Genomic DNA, 18,632 nt, shown 5'->3' on the forward strand with positions numbered 1-18,632 from the left:
ACATAGGGGTACAACTGTCTGGCCCATAAGGGTGGTCAATCCTGAGTTGATAAATAATAGGAAGCTAGTCCTATGATGTGTCTTGATTTTTCTTTTCTTTTCTTACCTTCCTATTTTTATTAACCCAGGTCTTCTGCACCCAAAACTCAGCCTCATTCAGGACCATATTATGTTCGTACCTCGGCTGTGTCCAAGGAGTGTTGTCGGAAAAGTGGGACCTTGGAGGGGTAGGGGCCAAGGGAGAGTTTCCCCTCTGCCCTTCGAAGTTCACTGAAAATGAATTTACAATAGGCAGATTAATAAGAAGAAAAGGCATACAAATTTATTTAATGTGCATAAGCACAGGGGAATTGCAAGAACATGATGACCCAAACCCAATGAGATCCAGACGCTTATATACCCTTCTTCATCAGGGAAGAGGAGATGGAGGAGAAAATGGCTGTTTTGAGGGGTAGAAAAAATATATATATAAATTTTTTTAGATGGAATCTCGCTCTTTCGCCAGGCTGGAGTGCAGTGGCATGATCTCGGCTCACTGCAACCTCCACCTCCTGGGTTCAAGCAATTCTCCTGCCTCAGTCTCCCGAGTAGCTGGGACTACAGGCATGTGCCACCATGCCCAGCTAATCTTTGTATTTTTAGTAGAGACAGCGTTTCACCATGTTGGCCAGGATGGTCTCGATCTCTTGACCTCATGATCTTCCCACCTCGGCCTCCCAAAGTGCTAGGATTACAGGCGTGAGCCACTGCGCCTGGCCCAGCAAATGATTTTTAAGAGGAATGAATGGGCCCAATGCTCAGACAATGGTTAAGAAATAATTATCTTTGGAGATGGAGTGGGACCTAAAAACGGACAATTTGGGTCAATGCTCCGAAGTATGGGTCATCGGTGTGATGTTTAATTTTCAATCTCTTCCTCTGTGATATGAGTTTTAATCCGCTGGGTAATGAAATTTCAGGGAAGGGATGGAAGGCAATTGTGTTCCTCTTTGGCCATCCAGTTTCTAGGTGAACGAGGGAACTTCAGAGAACAGTCTTGTCCTGTGTTTTGGGAGAGACAAGGGGTTGAGAAACAGGAAGGTAGGAGGGGTAGGGAAGGTCAAGAGACCTTGAGGCTACTTCTTTAGTCCAGCATGTCAAAGCATCATATTGAGGAGTATCATTTTCTGAGCCCCAACAGAGGTTGACACGCCTGGGTTTCAGTCCTGGCTCCCCCATTCATTAGCAAGGAGTTGAATCCCTCAGAGCATGAGTTCTGTCTGTGCAGTGAGGGCATGTGGCGCCCACATGGCGGGTTTAGTGAGGCTGAGTGGGTTAAGGCCCAGCACAGTGCCTGCTGTGAAGGAGGCACCCCATCATTTTCATAATGATGATTTTATTGCTCTTTTACACACAATTAAAACTCACTAATTCAGACCTATCAGAGAGGGCAGTCAATGGCTGGAAAGTCCACATTAAAAAATAATTTTAAAATAATGTAGTTTTATTACTTTAAAATATATTACTCGGTCCAGGCTAATAAAGTGTTGCATAGCAAGCCCTTGGGGGACTTGCGTTAATGAACAAATAAGAACAATTTGAGATTAGTCCATCCATTATTGGCGTGGAACAGGATGTCTCAGAAAGTATTTGCAAATGCCTCAAAACAAGGTATTATCTTCCATAGATTAAGTGTTTCCTTTGCAATCATCATGATGCATTTTCTTCATTCACCAGTTTCTCTCTACCTGGAAAGTGCTCCAGGCAAGTTCAGCACAGGACTGACCAGATTTTAACAGATTCTCACTCAGTGGTGACTGAGCATAAGACATTTCATTGAGTTAGGTCAAGGCCCTTATTTTACGTTCTTTCCTTTCAGAGAAGCCTGTTTCAGGATGCTCATCTTGGCCTGCACCTCCCAGAGCTGGAACTGTTTCCGTCAAACAGCAAAGAGGCTGTGCTTAGGAGCTTGGGCTCTGAACGCAGACAGAACCGGGTTCCAATCCCAGTCATCCCTAAGATGACCTCCCTCACAGGGTTGCTAGAGGATTAAATTAGGTATACAGCTAAAGTGCCTGAGAGACATGAAATAGTCATGAACAGCAGTGAAAGAGCAAGCCGTCCTGCAGCAGAGGCACCACCATATCTAGAGGTGAGTCAGAAAGGCACGTACACGGACCTAGTGAACCTCTGAGGCATAAGGAATGCTGAAGTTATTATTCCTGGTGCTGGGCCAGTCCTTGGGTGATGATGAAATTTGCCTCCAGATAGGCTATGATTCCAAGGCAGGAGCCTAGGAATTTACTGTCATTATTATTATTAGCAACAAAAATGACAGTTTATATTTTACAAGAGCTATTCAGCTTCTCTCAAAAGCTCCACTGAGACAGTGTATATTTGAGGAAGGTTGTGCAAGGGCCACGGTATTTGTTCCTCTGGAAATTCCAAGCGTGGACTGGGCTCACTCATCAGAGAACCCCAGAATTAGCTCAGCACCTGCAGAAAGACCTTTTCTGAGTGAAGGTCTGAGTTAAGCCCTTGATTCTACTCTGCGTCAGGGCAGAAAACCACCAGCCAAGGGGAAGTTCCTGGGAGACCCTGCGAACATGCCATCAGCCACTGTTTATTAAGCACTTAACTCTGGATGGGGGCTGGCAATCTGCGATTGCCTGGCTTTATCCTCATTACATTCAGCCCATAATGTCAATGTCAGACCATTGGCCTGCTCACCCCGCTTCATCAGAGGAGGGAGCTGTGTCCCAGAAGGCAGGGGGGACTTGCTCAAAGTCACAGAGCTGGTATAAATAAACACAGCATGCCAGTCTTTTTTTTTTTTTTTTTTTTTTTTTTTAATCACAGGATCTTGCTGTCACCCAAGCTGGAGTGCAGTGGTGCAATCTCAGCTCACTGCAGCTTCTGCCTCCCGGGTTCAAGCGATTCTTCTGCCTCAGCCTCCCAAGTAGCTGGGACTACAGGTGTGTGCCACCATGCCCAGATGAATTTTGTATTTTTAGTAGAGTCGGGGTTTCCCTACATTGGCCAGGCTGGTATCAAACTCCTGGCCTCAAGTCATCCACCTGCCTCGGCCTCCCAAAGTGCTGGGATTACAAGTGTGAGCCACTGCGCCCAGCCAAGCGTGCCATTCTTTAGAAGATGTTCTCTCCTGGCACATCTCAGTTTCTACAAAGGCCCCCAGCCCCTCTTGGAGACCCCTGGGGCAAAGTTCTCTCACCCTTCTTCACATACCCCTAACAACTCACCTGCCTCTCTCTTAGAGCCCCTCTCCCACCCTTCCTTGAATTCTGGCCATGCTCATGTGTGCCATAGCTCCCCCAGGAAGACAGCCTCTGAGTCTGGTCTGACATTGTCTGTCCTTAAAGAAGGCACTTAACACATATTTGTCAACTGAATTAATAAGAATTTCCCACAGGGCCTTGGAAGCAACTTTGTACCTGTTTGCCTCTGCTGGATGACCCACTCTGAACACAGCTACCTAAAAGTGGAAGGAGGGAGGCCGGGCGAGGTGGCTCACGCCTATAATCCCAGCACCTTGGGAGACTGAGGCAGGTGGATCGCTTGAGCTCAGGAGTTCGAGACCAGCCTAGGCAACATGGCAAAATTCTGTCTCTATTAAAAAAAATTTAAAACTTAGCCAGGCATGGTGGCACATGCCTGTAGTCCCAGCTACTCAGGAGTCTGAGGTGGGAGGATTGTTTGAGCCCAGGAAGTGGAGGTTGCAGTGAACCGAGATCACATCACTGCACTCCAGCCTGAGCAACAGAGCAAGACCCAATCCCCCCCAAAAAAAAAGAAAGAAAGAAAAATAGCTGAAAGGAGGGACTGTTTTGAGCTGAGGCAACCCCAAAGACTGGTGACATTCCCTGGGTCTCCCCTGCCAGCCTCGAGTCATACCCCAAGAGAGGCTGGGACATGCCTGTGAAACAGGATGCTGAACAGCTGAACACAGTTGACTTGAGCCAGTCTAAGTGGGTTTCTGCTCCTTGCAACAAGAGGCCTGAATAGAAGTCCCTTCTTCAAGGGAGTGGGCATCAGCTCAGAAAGAGGATCCCATGGGAACTGACTTGGCTGGTGACCAAGGCCCTACCACCAGGGCACCCTGCCCACGTATCCCAAGCAGAGGGGCCAGAACCAGCGGTGTAACTACTGTGCTTGACACCCAGGGCGGGTCTTTTTTTTCTTTCTTTTTTTTTTTTTTTTTTTGAGATGGAGTCTCGCTCTGTCACCCAGGCTGGAGTGCGGTGGCGCGATCTCGGCTCACTGCAAGCTCCGCCTCCTGGGTTCACGCCATTCGCCCAGGGCAGGTCTTTTTATAACTCACCAATCTTCCATGCAACAAAATTGTTTTCTGTAAAAAGCAGGAAATGAATAACAATAGTATGGGTGCATTGGCTATGTCCGGTGGCATTTCTTGAGAATTTTCATTAATGACACCTGATTTTAGAGGCACTGTATATTTTTAAATACATCCAGATGTTGTTTCAGTTGCTTCCTCTTTGGTTCTTTTTGCTTTTTGTTGTTGAGCTTCACTTAAATTCGTATCATTTCATGTTGGTACAGGTACTCCTCTTCAAATTTCCCGAGAAATTCAGAAGAATTGTGAACAAGTTGCTGGTTTCACAATACTGCAAGATACTGCAAGTTACTACAAGTTCCTACAGGACAACAAGGCACAATTATTTACTTAATTGTGTTTAAATATACCTATCAGTTTGAACTTTGATCCTTTGGTGACATTCTAATACAATAATTTATGTAAATAATTATTCAGAGACCAATGAGAGGATTTAATAAGTGCAAAATGTTAGCAAATGGTACAACATTGATAAATCCATGATCTGGATTTTGTTCTGTCATTTTAAAATAATTAAAAAGTAAGTTTCAATTTTAAAAACATTATTGAATTCAGTAAAAAATTCAAGCATTAACTAAAATATACACTTACGAAACACAAATATTACACCTCACATTTCACACTCTGTTTCATTGTTTTAGATTTTAAACAAAAATAAACTCCGACGGCCACCTAGAATGATCAAGTCAGGCAACTTAAGTCACTTTGTTTCATCTTCACAATCACTGTGCTATCATTGTTCATTTTGAATCTACTTTTTAAATGCAACAATATTTGATGCCAGATACCAGACACAAATTACACCTGAAAAGGATGTCATTTTAGGTTTTGTGTCCCACCTAAAGGGTACAATTCTGTACCCTGACAACATTATTCTAGAAATAAATGCCTATGAGTGAGTCTGTTTCGGAAGCCAACTCTACAACTAGGAGTTCCCCCAAAGTAACTTCCATGTGCAATAAAGTGTTTATTAAATGATAAGTATTAAAATTGTCCTAAGCAGAAAACCAAACACCGCATGTTCTCACTCATAGGTGGGAATTGAACAATGAGAACACTTGGACACAGGGTGGGGAACATCACACACTGGGACCTGTCGTGGGGTGGGGGTATGGGGGAGGGATAGCATTAGGAGATACACCTAATGTAAATGATGAGTTAATGGGTGCAGCACACCAACATGGCACATGTATACATATGTAACAAACCTGCATGTTGTGCACATGTACCCTAGAACTTAAAGTATAATATAAAAATAAATAAATAAAAATAAATCTAAAAAAATTAAATTAAATAAAAAAAATAAAATTGTCGTAAGGTCAGGAACGGTAGCTTATACCTGTAATCCCAGCACTTCCAGAGATGGACGGGCAAGAATTGCTTGAGCCCAGGAGTTTGAGACCAGCCTGGGCAACATGGTGAAACCTTGTCTCTACTAAAAAAATACAAAAATTAGCCAAGTATGGTGGCATGCACCTGTAGTCCCAGCTACTCGATAGACTGAGGTAAGAGGATTGCTTAAGCCTGGGAGGTTGAGGCTGCTGTGAGCCATAATGGAGGCCACTGCACTCCAGCTTGGGTGACAGAGTAAGACTCTGTCTCAGAAAAAACAAAAACAAAAACTGTCCTAACATGAAGCTTATATACTTATCATCATCATCAATATCATCAGCACTTACGGAACTCCACAGGACCTCAGCAAGTGTTTACACATTGGGCCAAGGAAAGAATTTTCCTGGAGAAGGATTTTGCCACTGCCACCATCTTGAAATTCTTCATTGTTTTGGAACACAGGGCCATAGATTTTCATTTCTGCACTCAGTTCTGCTCTGAGCCCAGGGCCATAGGGGTTCTTGGAAAGACATGGCAGATGGAAGAAGTGGAAGACATGTGTGCACAGTAGAGTGCCCTGCAATCATAGAGGATGATTACTCCTGTCCCTACCTTCCTGGCCCAGCTTCCCATCAGCCAGAACCCTGGCAAAACAGGGAGACCTTTGGCAGTCTCTTAGCCCTCTTCCTTACCAATTCTGGTTCCCTCCTCTCCCCTTATGCCAAATACGACTAGAGGTCACCTCACAGCCAGGCGCCCCTCCCAAAGACAGCAACTTCCTTTACCCTGCAACAACCAACCTTCACCCCATCCCCAAAAGGGTCTTTGGCCAGAGGTCTGATCAAGCCCATTGAGGGTACTCACTCTAAGCCACCCCATTGCCTGAGCTGTTTTCCTTTTTTTCAAATGAAGCTTGCTCTTTTCTGAGTCTCTCCCAGGTGGAGTGTGGGAGGGCAGTGTTTTCTGTAGCCTCTGGCTCGTGCCAAGCACCACGCTGGTGCTCTCAGACTCTTCAGTTCTCCTCACCCACACGAGCCCAGTGAGGTAGGCCTTCTTATTCCATCTTGCAGATGAAGAAACGATTACTCAGGGTTGATGAAGCAACACCCAAGATCTCATGGAAGGAAGGAACAGAGATGGAAATAAAATACAAGACTGTGTAAGTCCAACAAATATGTCACATCCATGCCACCTCTGGGGTCTGATCCAGCCTCTCAACAACCACCATCATCCCTCAACAGGCAGGTGACAGTGGCGAGACAGCTCAGCCCTGCACCAGGCTCGTCCATTGCAGTGCCATTGCTATGCAGAGGACACAAACCCCAGACCTTGACTCCTCCTCACAGACCCTGAACAGCTGAAATCTTCTGGCTTCACTGATACTTCCAGCTGCCTGAGCTTTGGCCCGGACAGTCGCCACAGCAACCACAGGTAGGTCTCTGCAGCTGCAGCTGAATGAGCCAGCAAATATTTATCAAGCGCTGTGCTAGGAATGGTAGGAGATGGAGTGACTTTACTCAATGGTCCAGTTTTAAAACACTTTTAGTAATAAATACCCTAAAAAAAAAAGAAGGGGGGAGAACATATTTTAAAACCCTATTGCTTTGTTTCCCATCCTGAAAGCCATGAGGTAGACAAAATAGTATTGCTTTACAAGCACAGACTTTGGAGTCAAAGATTTTTGGGTTTGAATTCTGGCACTGCTGTCACTAGCTACGTGACATTGTGCAAACCACACTCCTCTCAAAGCCTTAGCTTCCCCTTTACAACACGAGAATGCTTACCCCTGCCCACCTCAGAGGGTTCTTTAAAAATGAAATGAGCTAATGTATAACAAAGAGCTTTGTTGACTGTGCAAATGTTAGGTTGTTCTTTCAATAAACATTTATTAAGCATTTACTCTGAGCCAAACCCTGAGTTAGGCATTAGAGCTTCTGAAATGTAAACGACCTGGGTTCATTGGGATTCACCCTTTTTAATTTTTTTGATGAAATTCACACAACATAAAATTAACCATTTTAAAGTGAACGATTCGGTGGCATTTAATCCATTCACGATGTTGCACAACCAACACCTCTCACAAGTTCTAAAACATTTTTCCTCACCCCAAAAAAAAGCCCGTACCCACTGAACACCAGCCTCTTTTGAAGGTACCTTTTCTCTCGCTCTGCTGTGTCCTTCCCGGGAGTTGGGTTCACGGGCTTGATAATATCCTAATGTCCCTCTCATCGCCTATGACTCCAAGCCAATTCCCACATCCAACCTCAAGCTTCACAAGTCGAAACCCAGGCTTCTCTGCCAGCGCCGGGGGAAACAGAGCCCCTAGCCTGCCATTTTTAATTACACCAGGGCTGGATGAGCAGGTAATCGCTGTGCATTTCAGTAAATTACCTCTCATAAAGGGGCCATCATGTTTGCTCATGTGCCCTTCTTTCCTGGAACCAGCTCCCTGTTTGCCAACATTGTATCTTCCCAGCAGCCTGTGCGTCTGGTGATCGTCCTTTTAGGCAAGCTGGGGGACAGTCAGGTGCAGGGGGAGGGGGTAGTGTTTGCGCAAATATTGGACTTGGCCACACTTGCTGTTCGTATCAGGAACCCAATTGGTGTTATTGATTGACAGATTCGGGGACCAACTGTTTAGAAAGCTGAGCCCCCTCGGATTGGGCTAGGTGTTTCGGCAAACAGCCCTAATGCTGGGCAAACAGGGCTGTTGGAAGAAGTGCCCAGCGTGTTAGCAGAGCAAACCAAGCACTGAGCAAACAGCTTAAAAGAATGTGGCCACCTCCACGTAACCTCAACCGAGGTATTGATCCCACTGGAGGAGAGAGAGGGGCCGAGTAGGGAACAGAGAGATACAAACCCCGGCAGAATGTAAATGTTATCTTTAAGCTGCGGCTGTCAGGGCCCTAATGGGCATCTGTTTGGAATTTGTCTTCTTGCAAATCTTTAAATCCAGGTCAGGGCCAGGCACAGAATTTAATAACAACTTTTCAGAGAGATCGGGGCTTGCGACTGATTTCATTCCCCATAAGCTCAACTGGGACTCTTCTGTTCTTCTTAAAGGCAGCTGCCTTGCATGGAAACTTGCTGGGTGCAAGTCCCAAGCTAGGAAGAGATAAATCTTCTGAACACTGGTCATAAGGCTACAGGAGAGAATAAGAAAATTCAGAAATAAAGGTGCTTACTCTGACCCCTGAGTTGTCCATACATGAGAGCCGGTGGAGTGGAAAGAATCCTGGAATCAGAGCCAGGAAATCTGGGCTGCAGCTACTGGCTCTGACTGGCTGCCCCTTCTGTCTTTACCTCCCTGACCTTCAACCTCTGTATCTATGAACTGAGGGATGCAGTCCCTGCTGGGCATATTCAGGGTCAAGCCAGACAAGCCCACTCCAAGGTGGGAGCACACTCTGCAGACAGAAAACACTGTCCCAGTTTAAGGAATCGGGATATTTGCTGAGAGGCCCTCGGGGGTGCCCCTCCTGAGCCTGAGACCTTCTGGCATCACCAAGTTGCAATGGAATGGACCGTGGCTGTGGTTATCTATTTTTCTAGGTAGGTGACTGTTAGAATTTGGGTGTCCTTCCCCAAAAGCTAGATGGGTGAAGGGAATATATGTTGTTTGCAAATTCCTTGAAAAGTCAAAAAACCATGATTGCTTACTTGCTGTTATTTTGAGAGAGGGTCTCACTCTGTTACCCAGTCTGATGGAATCTTGCTCTGTCACCCAGGCTGGAGTGCAGTGGCATGATCATAACTCACTGCAGCTTCAAGCTCCTGGGTTTAAGTGATCCTCCTGCCTCAGTCTCTCAAGTAGCTGGGACTGCAGGTGTGCCCTGCCACACTCGACTAATTATTATTATTATTATTATTGTAGAGACAGGGTCTCACCATGTTATCCAGGCTGATCTGGAATTCCTGGCCACAAGTGATCCCCCCACCTCGGCCTCCCATAAACGATGGGATTATAGCTTGAGCCACCATACCCAGTTGCTTGCCTTTTAATATTTTTGTAAAATAATAGGGTTAAGAAAAGACTTGCCCGCTGGGTCCCAAATGAGACCAGAGGACTGTGATTGAATGTCACGTCTGGTCCACAATTTCTTGCCAAGAAAAAACCCACAGCACTCCTATCTTCAACTAGAGGCCATAGCAGTGTGGGTAATGCCAGGATATTACTGGGCACTGCATTTTACAAGAGAACAGAGGGAACTTAAAACCTTTTGGCCATCTCTGCCTCTCGGTATCTGGTCTCATGATGATAAGAAGAATCAGAGAAGGCTATGACTCAGAGAAGGAGCCATCTATTTTGATGGATCTTTAAACAGGGGCTTAACAGGGAACAGCCACAGCTTAAAGATTACATTTATGGAAGCATACAGGCAAAGTTGTCAAGAGCTCGGGCTTCAGAGCTCAGTGCCTGGGGTAGAATCCCAACTCTGCCACTCACAGTGTATTAGGCAAGTTACCTAACTTCTCTGAACTTCAACAACACTTCTCCTTGTGAAATGAAAATAGTACCCCTGGAGGGACTGCCCCTCAGTGCAGCACCTCACCTATGATAAGCCCTCAGTAAATAATAGGGACTTTTATGGTTATTTCTGTGATGTGGGCAGGACAGACCCTAGACCCTAGTGAGAAGGAGCTGTCATTGCCAATATGTGACTGCAGAGGATGCCTTGCTCCCAATGAGGAAACCCACCAGCCTTCCCTAGAAAACCTACCATCAGAGCCTTCGTCAGCACCGAAATTTTACCATACAAGTGGGGGAGACGCGCACTTGGTTTCAAGTGTGTGGCCTGTGAGAGCCGCTCAGATGGGCTTCCTCATCAGAGGGACCTCTTTAAGGCTTCCTCCTCCTGCATCAACCAGCAGCCCTGCCCTCAGCTCGAAGAGAAGGCTGTGGGGTGTGAAGACAAAGTTATCCAGCATAGAGATGGGCTGGTCTATTACCTTCTGCTTATAGATGGAGCAGTGGACACCCAGTGTAAGGAAAGGACTTGCCCAAGGTCACAGAGGAGGTCAGTGGTGGCACAGGTTTTTTTGTGGCAATAAGAAAATGGGCTGATAAGGCTGGGTCTTTGAAGGCAAAACCACTGACAGGTTATCAGGAAGAAGTTTAAGCTTGCCTTAGAAGTGGAGCAGATGGGGAACCCAATTCATCTCCAGCAAATAGTTATGAATTAGGGTTTCTCTACAGCAATTAAAAACAAATAAGTAAATTGTACCTGCGTTGGCGTGCTTCCTCTCAACCTACTGATATACCTACCCTCACTGGAAACGTCTATCTCAACTAAGGTTGCTTCAGAACCTTTTGCTTTGGGAACAAGGGCATACAAACACTGGGATAATTTATGATGGTAATTTATGATGTGTTAAGTAGAGATAACTATATTTCTCCAATCTGCGTGGCCTAACATCTGGTTAAGTAAGGAAAATGGGCCTGGAAGATATGGTATTGATGATCCCCCTATAAGGAGATGTCTTAGCCAGGGTTGGGTACATTTGGTGAGTGTTGAGCCACGGCCAACCTGCTTCCGGGCCCAGGGCACTCCCATCCCTGCCCTGACGTGGTCCCACAGAGCTCAGGCAGAGGCCACAAGGTTCCCAGCCCCCATCAGACCCCAGATTTGCCCCACTCCTGCTCTCTTCCTGGCTCCATGGGACAGTAGCATGCAAACTATGAACCAAGAAAAAGTGAAAAGCAAAAAGGGGAAACCTTGTTAAAACCACTACTGGTTTTTTGTTTTTTGTTTTTTGTTTTTTTGAGACGGAGTCTCACTCTGTCGCCCAGGCTGGAGTACAGTGGCGCGATCTCGGCTCACTGCAAGCTCTGCCTCCCGGGTTCACGCCATTCTCCTGCCTCAGCCTCCTGAGTAGCTGGGACTACAGGTGCCCACCACCACGCCCGGCTAATTTTTTGTATTTTTAGTAGAGACGGGGTTTCACCGTGTTAGCCAGGATGGTCTCCATCTCCTGACCTCGTGATCCACCCACATCAGCCTCCCAGAGTGCTGGGATTACAGGTGTGAGCCACCACGCACAGCCAACCACTGCTATTTTTAAGGGTCAAGGAAGGATGCCTTGACCTGCCCTGGAGGCAAGAAAACAGGTCACATGCACACCACACCCCTTTCTCCAATTGGCCTAGGGTTACAGACTCACTTCTGTTAGACAAAGACCTCCTTTCCAGAAGAGAATATGCTGGGCCACTCTGCAGATGTGGAGGAGTTTGGAGTAAGAGTAGGTGCCCCAGACATTGGACCAAGCATTCCACAGGTAGAAGGCTTGGAAGCTGGAAGCCCAGTGAGCATGCACCTGGTTAAAGGGATCAGGGAGCCTCAGCTCTGGAGTGGACTAAGATGCAGGTAGTAACAGCTTAGAGTGGGTCTCTAATCCCATCTAATCCACTCTGGACTCGAGGATCCCAGAAATCCCTTACCAAGCACTTTCTTTGTCTCACCTGCAGTGACTACCTCCCTTTCCCTTGGAAAGCCCAAGTTACCAGGCAGTGAAAGAACTGACCCCTGACTGTGCTGCTGTAAAAGCTCCCATGCCACACTGCTGCTTCTGAACATGCAGGCCCTTGATGCAGGAAAAGCAGTACCCCGTTTCTCACTCCAGAGCTCCACTCACGTTACCAACTGTTTACAGGAAAGACAATGAGACTAAGTCCCCTGAGAGAAAGGGTTCATTATTACAAGTCAGGAAAACAGAGAGTTACAGTATGCTGACCCCCTCTACCTGAATACACAGTAACTAGCGTTGTTTTTGAAAACACCCAGGTTAGAGCCAGGTTTACATTTGACAAGCGTCAGTTAATTACAACAATAATATGAACCACACAACAGCATCAGCATGGCTGATGAATCATTGAAAAGGCTGAGTGACTCTTAGAATGCCCAATTAATGATTCACCCTATAAAAATGCATCTCCACACTGGTGCCCAGATCTGGCTCATTATGTTAAAATCTCTTACGCCACTTTGCCTTCCATACAGACTCTAAATATCTTCAGAACTTTGAACTTTGAAATAAATAAACATGAATACGCACTAACCAGGACTGGCTTCATGGGCACGCAACCTGTACAGCTAGTTATTCAGGGCTGGAGCTCCGCAGGGCGCCACCCCCCGCTTGGATGAATGCTCTCCTGAAATTCTGAATAATTCTGGAACAGGGAGCCCCAGCATTTCCATTTTGCACAGGGACCTGAAAATGATGTTTCCAGTCTTAGGCTAAACTCTTAAAGAAGAAAGCAACAGAAAGTGAGACACAGGAATCATACATCAAGCCACTTTTGCCCTCATCTGAAGCAAAATGCCCCACTCTTTTAAAATTCTGAAAAAGAGAAAGGTGCGGATTTTTTTTTTTTTTCTGGAGGAGGTGTTTCATTACATTAGAAATCCCTTATGAGTAGGTCTGGCCCTGTCCTCTAAGCTAACCCCTCTCCTCCCTGACCACCCTCTGAAGTAAAACTCCTCTCTGACCTGCCATGTCTGCAACCTGAGGTTGAGGTTGAGGAATAATTTCAGCTGCCCTGAGATAACAGAGAAGTCAGAGTCCTTGCTGTTTCCTTCTCCATAAAATGAAAGAGCATTGCGGGGGCAGGGGAAGGCAGAAGGGACTAAGTCAGCCTTTCCCAGCCCTTTCTGAGATGTTCAAAAATGTTCGCCCAGAGAGGGTCTCTATAGCACAAAAAAAAAAAAAAGAATTGAAAACTCTGGGTCAAATAAAGTTAACTTTCTGAACTGGAGGACTTTCTCAGAACCTTTAAAGAGTGGTAGAGTTAATGGGAATGGTGTGACTCTCCAAGCCTGGGTTGACAGCACTTTCCAAGCTCATTCTACCATAATTGATGTTACAACCTATCCACCCTGGGGAGTATTTACCATCAGGCTGAGGAACTTGGACTTCAGAGCCTCTCACCTCCCCTGGTCGTTGCAGAGCTCTGGAAGTACCCCTACAGAGTGTTCGCCTGGTCATGTGCTTGGCTAAAATTTGCAGAAGTAAGATATTGCTGTACCCATTTTCTTTTCTTTTCTTTTCTTTTTTGAGAGGGAGTTTCGCTCTGTTGCTCAGACTGGAGTGCAGTGGTACAATCTCAGTTCACTGCAACCTCCGCCTCCCGGGTTCAAGTGCTGTATCCATTTTCTTAAAGAAAGGTCCTAAGATTGTGTGAGCTTTGGGCCTCACAAAATGCACATCCTCCTCTGCATCCATCTTCACATCTGGAGGCACCATCCTTACGTCATGCCTAACATCTTAACATGCGCCCACATCCCCCATTTAATCTAATTTATAAATAACTGTAGGAGTTGAGTTGGAGCTGGCATAATGTCATTTGCTTAGTAGACTCGTAATTAAACATTCTTTCATATTGGTTTTGCTCAGTTGCAAGGAATGTTAATTTTGGAGGCAAAACTTTTTAAATTTCCATGTCACGATCATTTTCTTAGGCCCTGGGAAAGCATGTGAGCCCTGAGGACCAGGCCTACAGTGTGGGATGGATAAAATAGGGCTGCACTCAGCCAGCGTCTACAGTTCGAGAAATTCCATACTCGTAGTGTGATACTGATTATTTTCATGGTCGTTTCCAATTCAGTGGAAATGTCAATTTAATATCTAATTCAGACTAAAGAGAGATTGGAGTGGTTGGGGGAGTCGAGTTTGGATTGCAGAAATTGAGCTTTTATTATTTTTGAGAAACAGCAGGTTTCCTTGAACTAGGTTAACAAGGTGTTATCTAACAAGACCTTAGGGGGCTGATTTAACGGTTAGGACAAGATTGTTGTGTAATTAGCTTATCAACTCTGTATATGTAAATGAAGGCTTTTAAAGTCCTAGGAAAACTGGCTCTTGCTCTTAAGTAATTTAACTGTTTCCCCTTGATGCTCTTCATTCTCTCCAGCTCGGACACTTCTTTCCTTAATTAAGCATTTATAGAAGCCCATCTTGTGCGCAGCACTGTGCCTAGGGATTGAAATATGAGTAAGACCAGTCCCTGCTCTCCACCAGCCCATGGTCTAATGAGAGGTCAACAAACCTTTTCTGTAAAGGACCAGATGGTAAATACTTCAGTTTTGCAGGCCATCTCTGGTGCAATAATAACCCGACTCGGACTTTCAAGCACAAATTCAGCCACGGACAACGTATCAACAAATAAGTGTGGTCATGTTCCAATAAAACTTTATTTACAAAAGCTACTTGGGCCATGGTTTGCAGATCCCCTGGTCTAATGAGAGAAACAAAAATATAAATAATTCACTATGCAAAGATAGAAACTTAATTCTGTGCAATAATGGAAGCCCTAGCCAAATGCTGTGGATTCACAGGGAAGAAAGAAGTAATTGATTTCCAGGAGAGGCCAGAAGCTTCCTGGAAGAGGCAGCGAAGCATATGGAGCCATTGCCTCTTGGTTCAAGCCTTTATGGTCCCCCAGTTGCTTTGTTCTTATCCATTTTTCCTCCCCATTGAGGCCAAGGTCTTCTGTGACCTGGCATCATTTTGTATCATTCCTGGGGCCTAGCTAAGCTGTGCGCACATGTCCTGCCTGCAAAATCACAGCTTCTGAGTCAGCATCCAGTCAAATAAGGTTGATGCTGTTAGAGCAAAACTCTGATTGGGCTCTCACCCAGGCTTCAGATAAACACTTCTTGTTTGGAAAACCATGGTGCCTTTGAGGGGAATTAGACAATGTAATCTCCTCCTGCACGCAACCTCTGCTCTAACTCCTTTATTGTTCTTCCAGACACTTTCTCTTTGCATTTTCAATATCCAAATGCCATTTAGTTTATTGAGGCTTGTTTGCTCAGGGCTGGGCAAATAAAAGAACAAAGGAGGCTCTGAGCATCACCCCAGCCTTTGCTATCACGGGCTCTCAAGGTGAGCTTAGCAGCCTTCAGCACCAATCCCCTTAACAGGCTGTGGGCCAAGGTCGCTGGAGATGTAAGATGCAGGGCTATAAAGATGGGATAGGAGACAAGGCACTTTCTAAAAGGACTCCCGATAGCATATCTCCAACTCCACCAGGAACTAGGAAAAGGATGACACCCTGGCAATAACAGCAGGTAAATGAATTACTCACCCAGTAAAACTGATGGAGCTGATAACAGCAAGACCCAGAGGTTGCTGGGTCAGAGGTTGCATCAGGAGATGGCTTCGGAGATTTAGGCTGTCCATCACCTTCATCAGCCTTTCTCCAAGACCTCTCCAAGTCCATATCCAATCTACCTAGGAGTACAGTGCGCTCGCTGTGCCACCCAGGCAGGGGCCACCCCTAAGCTCCTTCTCTAGAAACACTCTGCAGCCCCCGCTGCCCACTTGTTCCTGGAGTTCACCAGTGGGGGACAATGCTTGTGAGTCCCCCAATATTTGTATGACCCTTGGGGAAGCTAGAGGAGGACAAATCAGAGAATGCTGGATCCAAAATATGACTTTTCTCAGGATATCAAATCCAGTTAGCACCAGCAAGCACCCTGCCCCCCGTCCTTTGAACTCTGCAGGCTGCTTTCTGACCTGTAGGATGAACCTGCCACTCAGCCTACCTGTGGCTTATAGCTCCTAGGAGTACAATTTCCAGCCACTGCTTCTGGCGCGAAAGCTCTCAGCTCAAGCAAGGGAGGCAGAGTTCACATAGGGAGGTTAGGAGTCTGGTTCACTGACCTATATGAATTGCCACCAATAAAGAGCCTTTCTCTTAAAATGAGGAAGAGAAGGAAGAAGAAAAGGCAGGGTGAAGGCAGAATCAATTCATATCCAGCCTCTGGGACTCTTTTGAGTCAATGGTCCCAGAACTGTAAAGTCTGTCTGTAAAATCTGTATTGCAAACAAACCCTTCCAGAAAAAGGTTGGGTGAAAAATCCCTCAGTCTTTTTCATCTTGGTGGGAAGGCCCAGGTGGTCAGATGACTGGGGGTGTAGAATAATGAGGATAGAGGGGCCCTGTCTAGGGCTCTCCCAGGTAAAGTCAGTTCCTCATCACTGGCTTCTAATCAAGGACGGTGTAAAAGCCAACGGCGGCGTCTACTTCATCCCCTCAAACAGACCCTTCCAAAGCCAGGACTAAAGCTACAGAAGGAAGGAGGGAGGGGAGATGGCTTTGCTCCTGGCTCAGCTTCCATTGGCTGAGCTTCTACTGTGTGCCAGGCGTGCATTATGTCCTTTAGTCCTCTCGCACTCCTAAGTGACGTGTGATGATCTTGTTTTACAGATAAGGACACTCACAACATTTTCCCTAGGCCCTCCTGCAAGAAAGTGGCCAGGCTGGCAGTCAGCACAGGCCTGGCCTCAAACCCACACTCCTGCCACCAATATACTTCTGCAGAAAGAGAAGGAAGGTGTGTTTAATGTAAGTGTTAAATGTGTGACAGGAGATGGATGAGCCTGTGGGGGCTAAATTGACTTGCTAGGGGTTAGGAGAATGGCATCCTGACTCGTTCCTCCTTTCTGATCCCCACTTACCCATGCATACTCTTGGCTGGCCCAGGGGATGCTAGCCTCAGCCCTTGGGATCCACTCCCACTTCATGAGAAACCAAAACCAAATGTGGGGTCCTGCCTTGGCAAAGGTGAGTGACAGGCAGAGCTGGGATGCTCTGTGCCCATGGGCCCTCAATGCTCTGCACCTCCTCTCCACCACCTGGGCCCTTTGATTCATTTCTACCCCTGCATCCCTCACAGGAACCTTCTTGGATCAAGTCACTGTGCCTGCTAGCCTCTCCAGTCTCCTCCTCTCTCCCGGGGCCTCTGAGACTCTGGGTCCTAAGCTGGAAGCTTCTCATAGTCCCACAAGGCTCACAGCCAGGCCAGCCCACAGTTCTGCCTCAGCTAGGGTGGGACGTGTGTGCTGTGGCTGGAGAAGACATCTGACTCTGCAATCACTCCTCAGTCTTATTGTTTGACTACCATGCCTCCCAAAAGAATAGCAAGTGTATATCCAGTCCTCTTCCTGAGACAGAACAGAGGGGCGAGAGGGTTTATGGTTAGGCACTTGGAACCATAAACGTTTCCCCTTCAGAAAAAGTGGCAGGAAATGGGAGGGAGCTCATTTGTGGATGGAGATCATAACTGGATGTGGTCAGAGGGACCCCAAGAACCCAGTCTGTTCGCATGGCTGCATGGTCATTCTCCTTCACAGCCTCTCTACATATTGTCCCTGATCTATCTCCACCAGTGCTTCCCTACTTGCCTTCTCTTCTCAAGGCCTGAGAGCCACTTCCTACTTCTTTATGATTTCTGTGGTCTCCCAGCTTCAGCCTGCAAAAGGCCAACTGTAGCCTTGCCTCTACCCACAGATATCATTTCAGAATCTGTCTCTGACTCCACCTGCCTTATTCTCTCTGGTTTTCTTAATTCAAATTCCCAAGAGCCTGAATCTGCTTGGCCTATCTTCTCACACCAAGCCACACACTAAGTTACTGGTCACTCTGTAGATTGATGCTGCTGGGTCAGGTTCCCAGCTCTGCTGGAGTCAGTCGGGTCAGTCACAAGGCTGCAATGGCCCAATGGCTTTTTCTTGCCCATGGCACAAGATACAGCCAATTTACTGAGACAGCGTTATTGCAACAGAGAAAGAATTTAATAAACACAGGGCCAGCTAAACAGGAGACTGGAGTTTTATTACTTAGATCAGTCTCCCTGAAAAATTCAGAAACAAGGGTTTTTTAAGGATAATTTGGGAGGCAGAGAGCCAAGAAGTATGGAACAACGATTGGTTGGGTTGGGAGAAAATCATAGGGGGTTGAAGCAAGTTCTTCCCCCTGCCTTCAGTTCCTGAGTGGGATCACAGAACCAGTTGAGCCAGTTTACCCATCTGGGTGGTGCCAGCTGGTTCATTAGAATGCAGGGTTGAAAAATATCTAGAACACCGATCTTGGGTTTTACAGTAGTGACGTTATCCACAGGAGCAAGTGGGAAGGTTAGGAATCTTGTGGCCTCTGGCTGCATGACTTC

At 46.4% G+C, this 18,632-nt stretch overlaps 1 long non-coding RNA gene across 2 annotated transcripts; it reads right to left on the reverse strand.

Moving 5' to 3' along the window:
- Positions 1 to 3,719: 3,719 nt before the first annotated feature.
- Positions 3,720 to 9,420, reverse strand: LOC103885906. Of its 2 annotated transcripts, XR_001904432.3 has the most exons (4): positions 7,838 to 9,420; positions 6,548 to 6,797; positions 6,031 to 6,260; positions 3,720 to 4,652 (listed from the first exon to the last, which is right to left on the reverse strand). It is a non-coding gene; the product is annotated as an uncharacterized LOC103885906 (long non-coding RNA). The 2 variants fall into 2 exon arrangements; XR_001904430.3 differs by lacking the exon at positions 7,838 to 9,420 and having other exon boundaries at positions 6,548 to 7,805.
- Between the last annotated feature and the right edge of the window lie 9,212 nt (positions 9,421 to 18,632).

Source organism: Papio anubis, chromosome 7 (assembly GCF_008728515.1).
Source record: "Papio anubis isolate 15944 chromosome 7, Panubis1.0, whole genome shotgun sequence".
Classification (NCBI taxonomy): domain Eukaryota; kingdom Metazoa; phylum Chordata; class Mammalia; order Primates; family Cercopithecidae; genus Papio; species Papio anubis.